We start from the raw sequence: 20506 nt of genomic DNA, 5'->3' as shown, positions 1-20506 counted from the left end.
CAAACATGGAACAAATCAATAGCTGGGAAACAATATTCAGACTCTAATCATTTTCCATTCCATATTTGGTGACTGAGCCTTTTAATATTTTGCGTGTGGTAGTTAATGTCATTTAGGAAATCTATTTCCATGTAACCCAAGTTTTGCTTTGCACTAATCTCATGATTTGCACTGCAATGAAAGTGCCTAATGCTGCTGCTGGATAAAAAAAGAAAAATTGACATTGCCCAAATAGATGGGTACGATAAATATTCATAAAAAATGGTGACATGAATAACAAGTTTTAAAGAAAAATAATTAAAATGTGACATTCAGCATATTTCCAGACTTGGGTGTCCTTTCTGTAATAGACAGATTAGAATTGCATGGGAAGTTTATCTTCTGTATTAAAATTTTGGACCTGCATAAGTAAAGAAGTTATCTAATTTATACAGTGGCATATTTTTGACTAAGCTCACTTAAAATAGGCTGAACCAGAATAGAAACGCAACTGGGATTTGAAAGTACTGCTTAATATTTTAAAATTCAGCCCAAGGCCAGCTCGTAACATTCTACCACATTACTTCACATTGTGTTCATTGATATGATAGTTAATGTATAATTTTCTTACTCTTGGTACTCATTCTAAAAGATTGTTTCTTTATAATTTGCTTACCCTTCTAAAATGATCTGGATGAAAATTAAGTTTACTGCACAGAAGTCATTAAAATGTACTGTCCCAATGAATGACATGATGCCATTGCCCGTTAACACAATTTCTCTTTTGAGGACCTTGCAATAACCTTTTGTGTGACATTGTCTTTGCCACTTTGCATTTTGATGATGAGATGTTATAGAGAAGGTGTTTTCTTTCCGTTTGTTCAGCAGGATGCTTTAATACCAGGCAAGCTTGTTTCACTGAATCTTCTTCATACCTGGAGCATTGCACGTGGTGTGTCAGGAATGCCCATGGAGAGGGTTATCTGGAAGCAGCCGCTCTTAAAGCATTGCTGGCCACCCTTGAAGGGAAAATGGCTACATGTAAAAAATGGCAGAAGCAATGATCAGATGCAGAACAGTACCAGTCCAAGAGATTGCTTTGAAAGTGCTTCTGCTAACCATCATTTGCTGAACCAGGATTGCTCAAGCCTTCCTCGACTTCTCCGTCTCCATCTCTGGGGATAGGTTATCGACCAATATTCACTACAAGCCCACTGACTCCCACAGCTACCTGGACTACACTTCCTCCCACCCCGCTTCCTGTAAGGACTCTATTCCATTCTCCCAGTTTCTCCGTCTCCGCCGTATCTGCTCCGATGATGCCACCTTCCACATCAGTGCTTCAGACATGTCTTCCTTTTTCCGCAACCGAGGATTCCCCTCTACCGTGATTGACACTGCCCTCGACCATGTCAGTTCTATCTCCCGCACTTCTGCCCTCACCCCTGCCCCTCCCTCCCGGAACCACGATAGGGTTCCCCTTGTCCTCACCTTTCACCCCACCAGCCTCCACATTCAACGGATCATCCTCCGGCATTTCCGCTACCTCCAAAGTGATCCCACCACCAAACGTATCTTCCCCTCCCCTCCCCTTTCAGCATTCCGCAGGGACTGCTCCCTCCGAGACACCCTAGTCCACTCCTCTATCACCCCAAACAGCCCTTCCCCTTCACCTGGCACCTTCCCGTGCAAGCGGAGGAGATGTAACACCTGCCCCTATACCTCCCCCCTTCCCACTGTCCAGGGCCCCAAACACCCCTTCCAGGTGAAACAGCGATTTACTTGTACTTCTCGCAATCTAGTATACTGTATTCGCTGCTCACGATGCGGTCTCCTCTACATTGGGGAGACCAAACGCAGATTGGGTGACCGCTTTGCGGAACACCTCCGTTCAGTCCGTAAGGGTGACCCCGAGCTTCCGGTCGCCTGTCATTTTAATTCAATGCTCCATTCCCACACGGACCTCACCGTCCTTGGCCTCTTGTATTGTTCCACGGAAGCTCAACGTAAACTCGAGGAACAGCACCTCATCTTCCGATTAGGCACTCTGCAGCCTTCCGGACTCAATATCGAGTTCAACAATTTCAGATCATAACCTCGGCCCCTATTTCATTTTTTCTTGTAATTTTTCCACTCCTTTCCCCCCCCCCACTTTCCTTTTGTTTCGCTCTCACACCTGGCAGCTATCCCTTGCCCTGCCAGTACACTTTATACCCAATCTCAACCTATTACCATCTCGTCTAGCTTCTAATACCTTTTATTGTCTCTTTTTTACTTCTTTTGTTTCTTTTATCCTTTTGTCCGATCGCAGCCCTGCCTCCGATCTATCTTTTCTTTCCAGTTTTGAAGAAGGGTTCGACCCAAAACGTCAACTCAAATTTCTGTCCACGGATGTTGCCTGACCTGCTGAGTTTTTCCAGCATTTTCTGTTGTTATTTCGGATTTCCAACATCCGCAGTATTTTGCTATCGTTGCTTAAGCATCCAATAAGTTATGGGAAATCCGTGATTTGCCAATCAGTACCTCAATACAACTTTCAATCATCAGACTGGCTTTAGCACAATAACAAGTAAGTAGAATGCATTGATTGACTGTGTTCATTGCTCTGCTGCATTATCTATGGATAAAACAAAATTAATTAAATCAACAGTTATCCAAAAGGGCCCAGAAGAAGGAGGATGGATCTTTCATTTACTCTGTGAGGTGTACCACTCCATGTAATGCTCAGTGAAATGTATGTATGTGATATTACAACAGAAAATGCCGGAAGCGCTCAGCAGGTCAGGCAGCATCCATGGTATTTCCAGCATTTTTTGTTGTTATTTCAGATTTCCAGCATCCGCAGTATTTTGCTATTATATGTATGTGATGCTGCGTTCTCCTAGAATAATAACTTTTAAAAATCATTTATTGATACCAATATCCATGTCTCATCAAAATTTGTCAAATGATCACATTTCAGCCTTTATACAGGAAGGCCTTGAAACCCAAGAAACATCCCACAGTCAGTTGTTCTGTTACTGAAGAACCATTTCACCAAAGCAACAACTTCAAACAGACACTAGCGCAGATCACACTGTGGGAGCAGTACATATTAGATGGTTGACTGTCCAGACTGCCTACCCACCTTGCACAGGTAGCTGACTTTCTTTTACAGTTGACCACTGTCTGGGGTAATACCCATTGCAAGTCAAACGCCCTCTCATCCCCTCTGTGTTGCCTGGCTACCACCTCATCCTTCTGCTGCACTGCAGCATGCTTCACATATGCTTGTAACAAAAGATTCTTCTGTACCAGTCACATCTATCACTGTTGTGATGAGAGTTCAACATTTTTCCCATTCCTGAAGTTCACTACTTGCAGGCGTTGCCTCGGAGTAATCATTTTTCAATCTGGCCTTGCAGCTGCGCAATGTTTCTCCAGCTCATCATTCATGACCTTAATGTGAAAAAGCCCAAGTTTTACTCACTTTTCACTAATGTGTGTGAATCCATTTTTGGAAGAGTTGGAATCCTCAGATCAGAGCGTTAGCACTTTATTAAGATGTTCCTCCGCTCTTTACTCATGTCTAATTTTATGCTCAAACTACCAAGGAGAGAAAAATATTGCCCATGGCAAGTTATATGAATCCTCGAGGTAGCTTCCTGTTCACCATACAAATACACTGCAACCAAACCTCACACGACTGCACTATACTATCACATCTCCCTGTAGCGTAACAGGATCAGATTGTTACATTAGTGACCAGTAATAGGCAAATGATGGAGCAGGTGTGTACTGAGATGTAAGTAACTGGATTGAATTTGTCTAAAATCTCCCTGCACTGAGAATTTTGACAGAACTGTCAAGGACTGGAGACTCTTTTGCACTGGATTTGAATCTAGCACCCAGATATATAGGGTCAGTATTTTAACTTAGACTTAAATTTCCCATGTCAATGGGAACCTTTATTTATTTCAGTATCCTCTAGTTTAAACTCACAGGTCAATGAACTCTAGTCAAGCCTGGTTGTTGAAGAGTCATTAGGCACCGGCATAGCCTTTATACTGAGTATTTATCTAAAGTTATCTCCACAGCTGATAACTTATGCAGCTCCCATCAGGGCTGACGAAATAATATAATTCCGCTGCTTTCCTATTTGTTAGAATTTTTCCACTTCAGATCAGGTTGGACTTCTGATGCCACCGGATGGTCAGTTCAGGTAAGTGCAGCTGCAAATCCTCGCTGACAGGTCTTAGAGCTCAGAAACCCAATTCCGCATTTTTACAATGTTCTTCGTTTTTGCTGGGATTTAAATTTCACAGATTATGTAGATGCTAAGAAAAGAAATTACAAATTAATTCCCATTGAGAAGTAATTTTTTACTAGGAATGCAGTGTGGGACTAGGAAATTAGTATTCAGTTCTGAATTGTTAATATTTCAGAAGTTATGAAATTTAAATCTTACAAAGAGTATTTTCCATTGTCAGAAAAAATGAAGGAATCTTCATCCAGGCTGTCTGAGCTGGATTCTAAACCTGGTTGCAAAGGAGAAAAATATAGAACCTACTCAATAGCCGAGAAATTCGATGGCGCCACACTCGTTTTACAGACGCAAAATGGGCAACTAAGCTTCCGAAATGGAGGATGGAGAGCCCTCATTACACGCCGGTAATGCGCTGCCCGCCATATTGATGAATGCAGAAAAAGAGGTACCCAGGGTCTGTGCCTGAAACAGGCATTAAGCTCTTTGTATATGCAAATACAAACTAACGCCTGGTTGAGGACCCCTTTGCAAAATTGGGCTGCCCTTAACGCATCCCACTCCAGGTCGGCTGCGTACAGGAAAACTAGGTCTACATGTGGCCTAACCAGCTGTCCTTAAAGGGACCGCTGCAGGCCACCACCAAAAAGGTAAGTTTAAAAAAAACTTAACAGAATGTGTAGGCGGGAAGTGCAGAAGTGCTTCTTCTGGGTCCACTGCAGTCCTGATCGTGCCACCCCCTCCCCCCGCCCCACCATTCCTGCCCTCCTGATTTCCCCCTCCCCTCGCTTCCAAGCGCTTCCCCCCGCCCCCCAACCAGGACCTACCCAAGGGCTGCTGCCAACAATGCAGTGGCCTGAAATCGTCTTCGCTGGTAAAGCTGCCTGCGGACACCCAGCAGGCATCTGCAGCTCTCTGGTTTCATGTAAATGAGGTCCAATATCAGGTGCGCCTTGGGCCTACCCGTTCCAGCACAGGGATCGATCCTAGCACCCAATTTCTTGCAAACCTATTCCTAGGCAAATGTGTTTTTATAGAGGCAACATCAAACTGTAGTTCTGATACTGTGAAGGACCTTTTAGAAGCCGATTGAACAATTTAAGGTGATCAGGGCAGCCCAGACAAATTATATATGTTTCTATGTTTAGGTCGACACTAGAGTGTTACAGCATAGATGAATGGACTCGTGGATGTTATATAATTTTGCAGAGTATAAATTTGTCCATTAAGTAGCTGCTACCCCAGTTGAATGGCCCAGAATGCTTTTCAAACTGTCATGTTAGTTAGTAACAGAAAGCAATATTTCTCCAGCAAATGCAGAATGGCTAATGGGCAACTATGTTTCATTCCTACAGAACATGAACAGCAGTGAGGAGTTCTCAAAGTCCTTTAACTGTCATTTGAACTCTGTGGTGGGTGTTGTTGGTTCTTGGCCATACAGTTGCAAAATGCTCCATCTCAAATAGAAGGAAATTGACAGTGAATCTTTGTCCATTGCTGCTAAGTGAATTGATGGAGAAATCCACATTGCAGACCAGCCAGCCTCGCACCTAAAAGAATCCAGCACAGAGACAAGAAAGCAACAGAAGAGATAATATTAGTGCACAATGTTCTCATGATCTACCTTGATAAAATGTATTACAACTAACTGACCATTAATGTGGGCTTTGTGACTCACCCTGGTAATGTAACCTAACCTTAAGGCACAGTGGAGTACAGCACAGATATCATTATGAGACAATAGATCTGTACTCTTTGAACTTGTAGGTAAGTGGTCCAGATTGAATTTGATTGAAAACTCTCAGCACAAACTGTAGCCAAAATCCCAAATGCTGCCACCTCTCTCTCTCATCCTCTGGCCACTTCCTCAAACTCTTTCTCTATAGAAATTTGTGCAGTAAAGTATAACTGTTATAATGTTATAATGTGGCATTTAAAGAGCAAGTGGAGCTCCCTTGCCATAGCCTGTAAGTTAGATGATATACTGTTTTACAAGGGCAGGAGTGTTATACCATTCAATACACAATGTGCACCCCTGCTGCTAAGTGAAGCTGTGTTCCTTTGAGGCCATAGGACTACATTTTCTATCTCACAGTTCACTTGACACATGTCTGGAGTGGGGGTGGGCTGGTGGTTGTTTCTCAATATTAGTGCTGTGGTCTATACAGATCAGACTGCAGGTCACAAACCTAGTTTTTTTCAATTGACAAGTCAATGAAGAATTTGGGAGACATTGTAAAACAGGCCTCCTTTCTTGGAGGGATGGAGCTGAAAAACAATATTTTAGAATTGCTTTGCATCAGTAAGAAAGGTAATTGAATGCCGAGGTAGAAAGTGTTAATTATCCTGACTGTAAAAATCATTGATTAAAATGTTTGAATTTTCCTAGTGTCACACTTAGTTGGGAGCTCTTTGATTGGTTTAGTTTGTTTTAATTTAATTTTACATGGTCTACTGCAGCTGTTGAGAAAGTAGATCTCAAGGCTGGCAGGACCATGTCTGAGAGTCAGTCACATGGGAATAGGAATATTGGGAAGAGGTGCCTGAGATGTGGGAGCACATGGGAGTGGGGTCTTGGGAGTGTCACAGTGATGGGAGAATTCCTGCACTGTGGGAGGACTCTGAGGGAGCTCCCAAGAGCTGGCAGCACTGGAAGGGTGGCCCTGGGATATGGTAGCACTGGAGGCAGGGGGTGTTCCGGCTGACATTACAAATATTGTGTTGCCAACGGCCTATCGATCACCGTATGTGTTATACTTTGTTTGGTAAAAAACAGTTATAATTGCTTTGTAGTCATCATGTTTGTGACAACCAGTGAACACAAAAACAGCAGTAACTAAAATGTATGAGCTTCAATTTCCCTCAATTACTCCACTCCCAAACATAACTGTCACTTGTTATATTGCCATTGTATAATTTTAGTAGTCTTGTTGTCACTATTCATCTGTTATTCATTATCAACCCATGCATAGTCTTTGGATAGCAATCAAAACCCATGGTTAATGATCACTACAAAGCCAAAAGCACTTGGAATAAACAGAGTAAAGTCACATTTAATAATCTCAGGCAGAAATGATAACTCAGAACACCAAAACAACCCCACAACAAAGACGATGGCAATTAATATATTGCATGTGTGACACAGAATGAAAATCTGTCTTCACAAAAATTTAATGAAGTGTTTGTTCACACACTTTGAAGTTTTGGAATAAAAATTCAGATTATAACAAAGAAGTGACACAAAAAAAGTTCGTACCAACTTATAACAATGAAGAAAGAGTGACAGATGAAGCAAGTAAAGTCATTTCAACAGAATTAGGAAAAAATTCTGACAGTAACAGTTTCAAATGAGGGTTATTCATGCCTTAATGCAGTGCAAAGGAAAGAGGATCAATGAAGGTTTGCAAGATATTTTTTCACAGTTTACGACAGGACCAATTCTGTAGCAAGGATTACTGTGATGATGACAATTGTGTTTTCACTTCAAAAAGATTCTACAGTAAGCATTAAAGCTATAGAAATATACAATGTCAGTAAACAGTGGGTATGGCCTTCAATAACCAATATTGAGCATGCATTCCTTTAGACACTATCTCAACCAGTTCCGGTGCGCATTTTAATTGCAGTTTGGAGGCATTGTCCCCTTTTCAAGATTTGTTTGTGATGAAGTGGGGAACGTCACGTGTTGCCATTTTATGTGCATAATTGCCTGCAGCAGATATATTTACTCGATCAGTAAGACTAATGCTTTTAGAAAAGAGGTCATAGCCTGAAAAGATGCTCCTGTGCTCAATGCGAGCTCTGGCATTATTAAGCATGCTATACATGCAGTTAGGCTATTCAATACTGACAATTGACAGTTTTCAGCAAGAAGCTGGTATTATCAGAGGATAATGAAAATTCAGCAAAAAATTAACTAGTTAAGAGTTTCTTCATCATTGAACAGTTTAATTCAATTATAAGATCGAGAATGGTTGGATTTGAATAGTTTCGATGCTGTTTGGCTTCCAATAGAGAAGCAGATACTTCCCACAGTGTTGCTGGCATGTGGAATAGACATTCAAGCAAAGCAGATACTACATTTTCAAGCAACTCTATTAAGGAATAGCTGGATGAAGATTTGCTTAAGAATGAGATTAAAGGTCATAAAGGTAAGTAGAGACATAGATGATTAAATACTCTATGAGACTGTACGGTTCAGGACTCTTGGGACCATGGAATCAAACCAGCCACAGTTGAACAACGCAGATTCTAACTTTAAATTGACACCTTGAAGTTTCACTAATTTACTTTTGTTGATTGGGAATAGATTTTAGGGTTTATCTTGTTGAAAGCTTTCCCTCGCCAGATTAAATAATTTAATTTGATAGTAGAAATTGTAGACATTTGAAGAAGAGTTTACTGAGCTAAAACACTTGTCATTGCATGTTTGATTATATTCTTACGCCTTCATGGATGCACTATGACGCACTTGGTGAAAGTGGAGATAAGGGCAGCAAGTACACTTCAAATCTGACTGAGGCTACATCTGTAGGGACGTCGTACATCATTAAGTGTTCACCTCTCTACAAGTGGTAATACCAGATTTAACACTGATGCACACCAGTATTGCTTCTAAGAAAATTAGTAAATATTGCTGCCATTCTTAGTAAATTACCGTGAGGGTTATGCTTCTAATTTGCTTTCAAATAAACCAAAGAGGAAGAGTGGTTATGCAGTATAGTCACATATCTGTGGCACTGTCAGTTTGATATCTACTTTCCGTGGTGACCATCTGAGGACTCTTGATAACATTTACAGACCTTTTCTTCCTTCAAACACTGCTGGCTGGCTGTGCTGGCGAAAATATTTCCTGTCTGCATCTACTGACAGTGCTAACAGAATTTCCATTAACCCCAAGTTCAGGTGCCACAAACGTGCCATAGTTTGAGTGCACCAGATCAGAACTGCACAAATCTGTTTCAGCGAAGTCTTTATTATAATTGTAAACAGTTTGGATTTCTGGGAGTGCATGGCTCAAACTATTGGTTCAAAGCAGACTTGTGCTGAGGACTCATTTTTACCAAAACTATGCTGATAAGCACTATCTTTGAAGCGCTGTTCAAACAAAATGTTTGATTTGATTACTTTTCTCCAGTAATAATAAATCTACGGTTGCTTTTCAAATATTTTAACAGCATTAACCAATACGTAACAGGACAGGCCTTTAAATTAGTGGTTTTTCAAACTTTCCTACATGGAGGCCAACTGCAAATAGTAAAACATTCCCAGGGAAATTTTGAAAAATATTGACAGTCTCCAAGACTCCCCGTCCTAACCTCTGAAAGATATTATCAACTACCCATAGGAAAATAGTGCTATCATTGCAGGAAATGTTTTGTTTTCAATAAATACACAGCAACAGAAACAATAAATACAAAATTCCGATGAGAGCCGGAGATAAATCTAATGATCTTCCTGATCCCCGAGGTTCCCGAGATTTCAGTTTGAAAACCTATGCTTTAGACAATGAGGTTTTTACTTTGCATTCTGAAGAAGTCCACTTAATATTCATACTAGTTTAGTGATAACAAGGGTATAAAAGACAAGAAAAGACAATGGCTACTACATACATCTGTGAGGCTTAAACTCCTTTATTCACTTTCATCATAGGAACAGGTGTAGGACATTCAACCCCTCGAATCTGTTCCGCCATTCCATTAGATCATGGCTGATCTGTTGTAGCTCAACTCCATTTACCCGCCTTTGATACGTATCCCTTGATACCCTTACCTAATAAAAAAATCTGTTGATCTCAGTCTTGACTATTTCAATTGACACAGCATCCACAGTCTTTTGGGGAGCGAGTTCTAGATTTCCACCACGCTTCGTATGAAAAGGTGCTTCCTGATTTCACTCCGGAGTTGACCAACTCTAATTTTAAGATTTTACTTCCTTGTTCTGGATTCCCCCACTATTGGGAATAGTGTCTCTGTATCTACCCTATCAAATTCTTTTATCATCTTAAAGACCTCGATTAGATCACCCCTCAACCTTCTACACTCAAGGGAATAAAAGACAAGTTTCTACAACTTGCCGTCATCAGTTAACCCTTTTAATTCCTGGAATCATTCTTGTGAATCTGCACGGTCCCCCTCCAAGGTCAATATATCGTTCCTGAAGTGTGGGGCCCGATTTTTGGCTTGTGTGGGAAATGGTCGGGTTTCCCCGAATGTGGGGTTTCTGACACACAAAAAAATGTGTCATCCAGTTCCACGCAATTTTCTCTCAAGTGGCCAATTAATTCCCAGCATGTGGGCAGCCTTGCTAATTGTCCAATTCGTGTCAGAAAGCCCCACAGTATGATGTCATCATTCATGGTGCTTTCAAAGTGTCCAGCAAGCTTCTCCACCTCTGCAGGCTTCTCAACCACTCTTGCACAATGGCAGAGGAGCCTGCACCAGCTGCTGCCAGCGACAGAGGCCGAGCTGCGGCCAAATTCAACGAGACGTCACTGCAGACCTTGGTGGATGGGGTAAGGGCCCACAGGGAGGTCTTCTACCCTCGCTCAGGGAGGAAGAGGCCTCCCAAAGAGTCCACGGCTGCCTGGATGGAGGTGGCAGCAGAGGTAAACTCTCTGGGTGTCACCCGTCGCACCTGGCTGCAGTGCAGGAAGCGCTTCCATGACCTTCACCGCACAGGGAAAGCAAGTATGAAGTTTCCATCACCCTCAACCTGATCCCCATTTCCTTTCCACAACAGCACTCAGCTTCAGCAATCTCTTCTTCCACATCCCACTTCACAGTCACATCCATGCACCCTTACCCATTCCGTCTCTCTCTATGCTCACATTCACATAACTATTCCACCATCCAGTCTTGTAAATAGTTTTAATGCCATCATTTTCCTGTACATAAAAAATCTGGTGCCAGCTGCTGCAGTTATGGTGCCTGTCATTTGGTGAATGGGGATGTCACATAGAGGCCTTAGGATAACTTGCAGATGACTGCAAGCTGGTCAAAGTTGTTGGAAAGTGCAGGTATGGGCCACTGTCCATGGTCAATTCAGAAGCAGTGAGGCTGCAGTGTTTGATGTTCCAGGCTACACAAACCTGCCCAGGATGAGTGCGTTCCTTGCATTCCACCCAGCAATGTTCTTGCGCACTTGTGCCACTGGTTGGCGGGCCTCTGCAGGATGCTCGTTTCTGTCCTCCTCCTCCTCAGCATCATCCTCATCCGAGGCGGCTCTGTGAGGAGCCTCTTGGTCCTGCGGAATCGGCAAGCCACGACGCTGTGCTATCTTGTGAAGCACACAGCATACCACAACGATTTTGGAGACCCTGGCTGATGAGTACTGTAGGGCTCCACCTGATCTATCGAGGCATCTGAAGCGCATCTTCAGCAATCTGATGGTTTGCTCGAAAATGCATCTGGTGGTAATGTGGCTGGAGTTGTAGCGCTCCTCAGCTTCGCTGGCTGGTCTCCTCAACGGCATCATTAGCCAAGAGCGCAGGGGATATCCCTTGTCTCCAAGTAGCCATCCTTAAAGTTCTTTTGGCGGACTGAATAGCGGAGGCACAGTAGACTGGCGCAGTATGAAGGAGTCATGGCAGCTGCCAGGGAACCTGGCACAAACATGCAAAATCACCTTCTTGTGGTCACACACCAGCTGAACGTTAAGGGAGTGGAAGCCCTTGCGGTTGACACAAACTCCTGGATTGTGGTGGGGTGCCCTAAGGGCCACATGTGTGCAGTCAATGATGCCCTGCACCCTTGGAAAGTCTGCCAGCTGAGCGAATCCACGCGCTCACGCCCTCACACTTGTGTGATCCCTGGTGAAATGGATGTGATTGTGAGCGATGGCAAAGAGGGCATCGGTTACCTGCGTGATGCATGTGTGTGCAGCAGCCTGGGAGATGCCGCTGATGTCGGCTGCTGATCCCTGGAAGGAGCCTGAGGCATAAAAGTTGAGTGCGGTGGTGACTTTGATGGCCACTGGCAAGTAATCTGGACCTGTTGCTCTGGGCTCCAGGTCTTGCTACAGCATTGCGCAGATGTCAGTCACAACCACTCGCGAAAGTCGGAGCCACCTCTGGCACTGCTGCTCAGTCATCTTGAGGTAGCTGACCCTGTGTCTGTACACCCTGTTTGGGGGGGTATCTCCTGCGCTGACGGCCTTCCATGCGCTGACTCCTTCTGGCCTGTGCTGCCTCAGGTGGGTGAGCCGCAGCCTGCCGCTCCTGCTGGTGCTGCTGCTGTTGCTGGTGATGCTGTTGCTGGAGTTGCTCCAACCTCCTCTGCTGTTGGAGATCCTCTAATGCCAGGAAGGGAAGGTACCAAAGGCCTCCCATGCTTCTGGCAGATGCCTCCGTTGAGGAGGCGCTGAGTTAGGGTGGTGAGAGGGGCTTCCCAGGAACTCACACTGGAGAAGTGTGTGAGGCTCCAACTTTCTACAGCTGTGCCTAAGCATTCAAAATGTTCCCCCAAGCCTTCATCAACAAGGTCCTGCAGCCTGCAAATGCTGCCTGTTTAAATCTCTTCAGTCCTCATTGACCTGCAGCTGCAAGCAAGCAAGCCAACTGTTTTCACGCCAGGTCTCATCAGCGGGGTTCCCCGCAGGCGTGTTTCACGTGGGGAAAGCCCCAAAATCGCAATGGCCCCTTAAAATCTACTTAAACAAGGTAATAATTGGTGATTTGTGTTCCGACGGCCAGTCCTGCCAGCGGCGGCAGGGACTGAAGCGGGTCGCGGAGAAACGGCGGTCCGAAAGTCGGACGGGGCGGGGAATCAGGCAGGGGGGGGGGCCGTGACCTGCTTTTTTGGCGATTTTCGGCCCCCGGCCGCATGGAAAGCCGCCCGACGGCTGGCAGAAAATTGGGGCCGTGGTGTCTAAAACTGAACTCAATACTCCAGATGGGGTCTGACCAAGGCTCTGTACAACTGAAGCATAACTTCCTCTCCTTTGTATTCCAATCCCCATGAGATAAAGGCCAACATTTAATTAACATTTTTAATTTCTTTTTGTACCTGTACACTAGCTTTTAGTGATTTGTGCACCTGGACAACCAAATCCCTCTACGCCGCCACAGCTCCTCATCTCCCACCATTAAGAAAATATCCTGATTTGTCTTGCTTGGTTCCTCACATTTCCCCACACTGAACTCCATCTGCCACAGTTTTGCCCACTTACTTAATCTGTCTATGTCCCTTTGTAACTTTCTATTCCCATCTACACAACTTACTGTGCCTCCTAACTTAGTGTCATCTGCAAACTTGGATATACAACCCTCTGTGCTTTCATTCAAGACATTTCCAGAAGTTGTTAAAAAGTTCATGAGACCTGTTTTGCATGTTTCTTTGATTTTTAGTCAGCAAGTTAATTGTTCGCTTAAAGTTTAACATACTTTGTACCTATTCGACCTCATACGCTCTTCATTCCATTTATGATAAGCATTTAATTTATCCTCTGTGAGCACAATGCTAAAGGATCTCATTCATGAACTGGGACATTGAAACAACCTTTTGATCGCAGAGCCTGGGAATTATACCATGTAATATTATCATACAAACATTCACCACATTCACATCAAATTCCACGTACACGATTTTAAGTGATGCATTATGCATTTATGTTAAATGCCTCAGTTAAAATAGCAGACAAAGCTGTTTAATAGGAGCACATTAACTGTCCATATAATCACATTCCACAGCCTAATTCCCAGGCTCTTAAGTCCTTTTTCTCCCCCAGACAAATCAGCTGGCACTTAACAGTATACATCTGCGTCAGTGTGAGACAGTGACTTATCCAAACATTGGTGTGAAATGCAAATTGGAGTTTAATGTGCACGAGGACAACAATGAAGAAAACCCATTTTATTAATGAACCTCGCTGCCAGAAGCAATTTTTCCTGCTTCAAGACTGAGATTTAATACATGTAAGAGCCAATCTCATCACCAATTATTTTGCCAATTAAGTACAGAAGTACCTTCTGCTGTGCTGAGAGGAATGTTAGATGTAGTCGCTGTTGATTCCTTACTGGGTTGTGCTTTCCTTCTTTCACTAATATTAGCAAAAATAAGTGTGAGCAGGAGGCAGGGTTCCCCACTTTATACCCCTGTGAGGTTTTTCACCAACAGTGAATGGGGCAACATATACACCAGTACTCCTACTTCCTTTAATTTTATCATTTTAATTTTTATCTCTTTTCAACCCACCTGTAAGTCCTCGAGGGCCACATACTAAACCTTAGCTGAAAGGATAGACTGCTGACTTCTGCTAGTGCTGCTCTAGAACTGGTTAATGGGAGATCATGCAAGCAGATATGCATCCAAACATTCCCTGGCAAAACACTTTAGAGCACGAGCATATCAGTGTCTTCTGATGCAACAGAAAGCTGCATTCTACAAAGCAAGACAATGGGGCAGAAATTACTCCCCAAACGCGTGAGTACGGAAGGGGTACTCACGCGTCTGGCTGGAGGAAATGCCGGTTTTCAGCATGCACAGCGCATGCGCTGAAAACCGGCATTTCCTCTCCTCTAACCCAAGAGGTGAAGAGGCTAGCACGTGCGCTGTAGGGGGCAGCGCGTGTGTCTTGGATTTCCTCTGTTTGGGGGGATTTGCGCATGTGTAAAGGCCTCCGGTCTTTACGCTTGTAAAAAGCACACGTAAGTATTTATTTTTACAGGTAAGTGGTGTTTTAGTGCAATTTAGAATTTTTTTTCCACAGGTTTATTATTTTAAAGAATCTACAATAAGGTAAGTTTAGTTTTAGACCCTTTTTATTAAAAATTTATTTTTTTCAAAAAAAAAATTATTGTTTAAATTTTTTTTTAAACTTATTTATACTTAATTTAATGATTGGGATGTTTTTTAAAATGTTATTTAAAGTTTAAGTAGTGTTTTGGGGTGCAGTACTTCTCATGAGCTTGACAGTTCTTACTCTCAAACTTATGAATGAAGTTTCCCCTCCCCTGATTGGCTGAACAGTGCTCACCTGATCCCAGCCGGCACATCGCACTAACTACGCCGCTGGGTCAGGTTAGCACAGCGCGCCGACATCAGAACCTGGCCACTGAAAGGAAATCCACTGCGGGCCAGGTTTCAGATGTCGGCGCGCAGGGTGAGCGCACATCGGGGGCTTGCACGCGCGGCAAGCCCCCGACACCAAGTTCTGGGCCAATAAGAGAGAAACAAATGCTCAACAGAACTATGTTGGCAATGTCTGAAATCAAAATACACATCACTCACAACTGTACTCAGTAGTTTCGGAACCAATGACTTAATGCCAAAGGGCATGCAAACGTCAGTGAGCAAACCCAGAAATGGAATCCCCATGTGAAAGATATCACTGTTGGTTTGCCGGTTGCTGGGGTGGTTTTGAGCAGGAACAGTGGTCACACTAGATACAGTCCCCACAAAAATATCCCACTTCCACCCCCATATTACTCAACAGCTGAATGGAGGAGGTGTGGAACTGTCATTACTCACTGCCCTGTAAGCTCAGAATCCAAGGCTCTTCCTTAATCTTCAGATATCCATCAGAACATATCTACTTCACTTCATTCATTTAACCATTCACTCTCATGATAACTGTCTCCCGGGCAAAATATTTGCTATCATTAGCCATACAACCTGTCTGCTAAGCAAAATTGGAGCAATTGTGGGAACAGAGGTTCCGACTAAATCACTGAGATCGACTCAGGCAATTAAAGCAACAAACTTTAATGAAACAAGTAACAAACTGCTGGAAACATCTATAACAGGTCTTCTCTCTATGACTACTCCACGAGGACTGCTGGGCTGGTCCGATCATTGATGTCATGATGTCATCACGTTCTTCCCGCCATTGGAGGATCACGTGACTGACGGCTTGATGTCATCATGTTGGAACTGTGCTGTGACGGCAACTAGACATAGTACAGTCAAACAGAGTAATTAAAGGTACAGGCACAGGCAATAATTACATTACTGTTAAAGGCATTATGACTAACTGCTCTGAGTCCTTTGGTGGCTCCGCTACATGCGCCCCCCCAGAATTGTCTTTAACAGAAAACGTAAGATGAGGTGGCGGTCTGACCATCCCTTCCGACCGAGTGCGGTAGGCTGGCAGTGGAAGTGGATGACTGGTGGTCGAGCTGGTAGGCGGCTGTGGCTGAACTGGTGGGGTGGGCGTAGTTGAACTGGTGGACGGCTGTGGCTGAACTGGCATGGCGGGTGCGGGCGGACGTCCCCGTTTTGGCGGCTGAGCGAGGACAACTGGCGTATTCAAGTCCAAACGGGCCGGCTTCAAGCGGTCCACAGAGACGTGATCAGGCTTCCCTCCGACGTCGACCTCGAAGGACTTGTCTCCTGGTGTGATGACACAGAAGGGACCCGTATAAGGAGGCTTGCGTGGATCCCGGTGAGCGTCATGCCGAATGAAGACATACTCGGCGCTCTTCAGCTCCACCGGCACGTGGGAGCTCTGTAGGTTGTGGTTGGATGTAGGCACCGGGGCGAAACACTGAGCCGCTTCCTGGTGGCTGGCGAGCTGCTGGGCTGCAGACCATTGCTCCGTGGGAGATGGGAGGAAATCCCCAGGGACTCGAAGTGGCTGGCCGTAAACAAGCTCCACTGAAGAAGCATGCAGGTCATCCTTGGGCAGCGTGCGAAGACCCAAAAGTACCCAAGGGAGCCTGTCGATCCATCCAGCCCCTTGCAGACTGGCACGTAAGGCAGCTTTGAGGGACCTGTGGAATCTCTCGCACAGGCCGTTCGCCTGTGGATAGTAGGCGGTGGTGCGATGGAGCTTGGTGCTGAGCCCTTGCGCCACGGCATTCCAAAGCTCTGAGGTGAATTGTGCACCTCTATCGGAGGAAATGTCGGCCGGCACCCTGAACCGAGCCACCCAGCAGGAGAGGAATGCCCTGGCGACATCCGCCGACGTGGTGGAAACCAGGGGAATCGCCTCTGGCCACCTGGTGGTGCGATCTACCATGGTGAGGAGGTGGGTGAACCCATGGGAAGCAAGTAGTGGTCCCACCAGGTCCACATGTACGTGGTCAAACCGACGCTCCGGAACGACGATCGGAGCCACTGGCGCCCTGACATGCCGCTGGACCTTGGCCTTCTGACAAACCAAACAGGTGTTTGCCCAATCCCGGACATCTGAATGCAGCCCCTTCCACATGAATTTTGTTGCCATGAGACGTTGTGAGGCCCGCATGCTGGGGTGCGACAACCCGTGAATTGCATCAAAAACCTTCCGGCGCCACGTGACTGGCACAATAGGTCGAGGAACGCCCATGGAGATGTCGCAAAGGAGCATGGTACCCGCGGCCTGAAAGTTGACGTCGGCCGGTTGGAAGCTCAATGGGACGGTACGGTATGATTGCACCTCTGGGTCCGTAATCTGATCTTCCGCCATGCAAGCGTAGTCCATGTCAAGGTGGACCGCATGCACCGTTGCGCGGGAGAGGCAATATGGCGAATATCTGTGGTAAACTCCGAAATGGACGTCAGGTGACGTTGCTGGCGAACTGACCACGGTTCTGTGGTCTTTGATATGGCGAATGTCAACGGCTTGTGGTCAACAAAAGCCGTGAAGGGGCGCCCTTCTAACAGGAACCTGAAATGGCGGATGGCGAGAAACAGGGCCAGCAACTCTCGGTCGGAGGTGCTGCATTGTCGTTCATGCTTTTTCAGCTGACGGCTGAAAAACGCCAGCGGCTGCCACGTCCCATCGACCCATTGCTCTTGCACTGCACCGATGGCATAGTCGGACGCATCCGTAGTAAGGGCGATGGTAGCGCCCGGAAGCGGGTGTGCCAACATGGTTGCATCAGCCAAGGCGCTCTTGGTGTTCACGAACGCCTAGTCCATCTCCGCCGTCCACTCGATGGAGTCTTTGCCCGATTTGCCTTTGAGGGCCTCGTACAACGGCTGCATTAACAGAGCCGCCTTGGGGACGAAATGGTGGTACCATCCCCAGGAACTCCTGGAGGGCCCTGATGGTCTGTGGACGCGGGAAAGAAGCTGTGGCCTCCACCTTCGTCGCTAGATGGACGGCGCCAGCCGGAGTGATGCAGTGTCCTAAAAGTCGATGCTTTGCAGGCCGAATTGGCACTTGGCCAGATTGATGATGAGCCCATGCTGGCTAAGGCACGTGAAAAGGATACGCAGATGACCGAGGTGTTCCTCTTTGCTGGCACTGGCGACGAGGATGTCGTCTAGGTGGACAAAAAGGAACGGCAGGTCCCGGAGCACAGAGTCCATTAGTCGTTGGAACGCCTGTGCGGCGTTTTTTTGGCCGAATGGCATGCGCAGGAACTCGAAGAGACCGAACGGTGTAATAACGGCGGTTTTTGGAACATCCTGCGGATGAACAGGCACCTGGTGATACCCGCGGACGAGGTCCACTTTCGAGAAGATGGACTTTCCCGCCAGGTGGGCCGAGAAGCCTTGTATATGCGGTATCGGATATCGGTCGAGCGTAGTGACGTCGTTCAGGCGTCGGTAGTCGCCGCATGGCCGCCAGCCGCCACCAGGTTTAGGGACTATGTGCAGAGGTGAAGACCAGGGACTATTTGATCGCCGAATGAGCCCCAGCTGCTCCATGGTATCAAATTCCGCCTTCGTAGCTGCGAGCTTGCTAGGTTCCAGCCTGCGAGCCCGGGCGTAAACCGGAGAACCCGTTGTGGTAATATAATGCACCACCCCGTGCTTCGCGACCGAGGAAGAGAAGGTGGGTCTGGTTAGCCCCGGGAATTCCCAGAGGAGTCGAATGAATTCGTCCGGTGAGGGAAACATACAGGCGACGGGGAACGAAACGGCGGTGCTGCGGTGGCAGGGAATTGAATGGAAGGTGGCCGTGTTGATCAGCCAGCGCTGCCGGACATCCACAAGGAAACCATTCGCACACAAAAAATCAGCCCCTAGGATGGCCTGTGAGATCCTAGCTGTGACGAACTCCCAATGGAAGCGTTGGCTGCTGAAACAGAGTTGGACTCGCCGCTTACCGATAGTGCGGATAGCTGCACCATTAGCTGCCTCGAGGGAAGGGCCATGGCCTCCCATTTGGAGGTCCAACTTCGAAGCAGGCAAGATGCTGCATTGCGAACCGGTGTCACACAAGAAACGCCGCCCGGATAGGGAGTCTGTGATGTAAAGGAGCTTCCCTGAAGACCCGATGGACATGGCGGCTGCGGTGCGCCCTTTAGACCCGGTCCTCCTTCGCGCAGAACGTTGTGAGGGCCTAGTTTTTTTTTTGGCGAAAAACTGCAGGGGGAAATGCAGCGTCTGGCTTTCGCGCCAAAACGGGCGTGGTAAAAACACCAGGCCACCGCTGGAGGAGCTGGCATCGTGTCCATGGAGGTTGGGCGCCTCGTGGCCGCACAGCACTGCTGGGTCACGGTGAAAATTTTATCGGCTTCAGCGGCAAGTGCAGCGCAGTCTGTAATCTCCGAACTAGCGAGAGCAGCCTGCACTGGTTCTGGGAGCTGGCAGAGGAATAACTCCCTAAACAGGAAGCATTCGAGTTCTGCGCCTAAGAGCGTGAGCATGTGGCTCATAAGCTCGGACGGTTTGAAGTCCCCGAGGCCGGGCCTAGCGAGGAGCCGGTGAGTGCGCTCTGATTTAGAGAGTCCAAAAACCTGTAGTGCCGTGCTTTTAAAGTTTCGTACTTGCCATCAGCAGGAGGGTTACCGAGGAGGCTGACAATCCTGGAGGCTGTGGGGCTGTCGAGGGCGGAGACCACGTAATAATAACGGGTTGGATCTGCCACGATGTTCCGAATGGCAAACTGTGCTTCGGCCTGGATGAACCAGGCGGCTGGCTGTTGCTCCCAAAACTGTGGCGGTTTGAGGGTCACGGCGTTCATTTCCATAACGAAAATCTTCCACGAAATCCGATCGTAGAAGTCGGGGTCACCAATGTGGGAACGGAGGTTCCTACTAAATCACTGAGATCGACTCAGGCAATTAAAGCAACGAACTTTAATGAAACAAGTAACAAACTGCTGGAAACATCTATAACTGGTCTTCTCTCTATGACTACTCCACGAGGACTATTGGGCTGGTCCGATCGCTGATGTAATGATGTCATCAAGTTCTTCCCGCCGTTGGAGGATCACGTGACTGACGGCATGACGTCATCACGTTGGAACTGTGCTGTGAAGGCAACTAGACATAGTACAGTCAAACAGAGTAATTAAAGGTACAGGCACAGGCAATAATTACATTACTGTTAAAGGCATTATGACTAATTGCTCTGAGTCCTTTGGTGGCTCCGCCACACAATGTAAATTATGTCAGATTCAACAAACAAG

At 46.2% G+C, this 20506-nt stretch overlaps 1 pseudogene; it reads right to left on the bottom strand.

The window, feature by feature from the left end:
• LOC147125008 (uncharacterized) overlaps positions 1-20065 on the bottom strand; it is an 83665-nt pseudogene extending 63600 nt beyond the window's left edge.
• Positions 20066-20506: the final 441 nt, after the last annotated feature.

The sequence above is a fragment of the Somniosus microcephalus genome, chromosome 1 (assembly GCF_052327205.1).
Source record: "Somniosus microcephalus isolate GS21.2 chromosome 1, FLI_Smic_1.0, whole genome shotgun sequence".
Lineage (NCBI taxonomy): Eukaryota > Metazoa > Chordata > Chondrichthyes > Squaliformes > Somniosidae > Somniosus > Somniosus microcephalus.
This window is presented reverse-complemented; position numbering and strand designations above follow the sequence as displayed.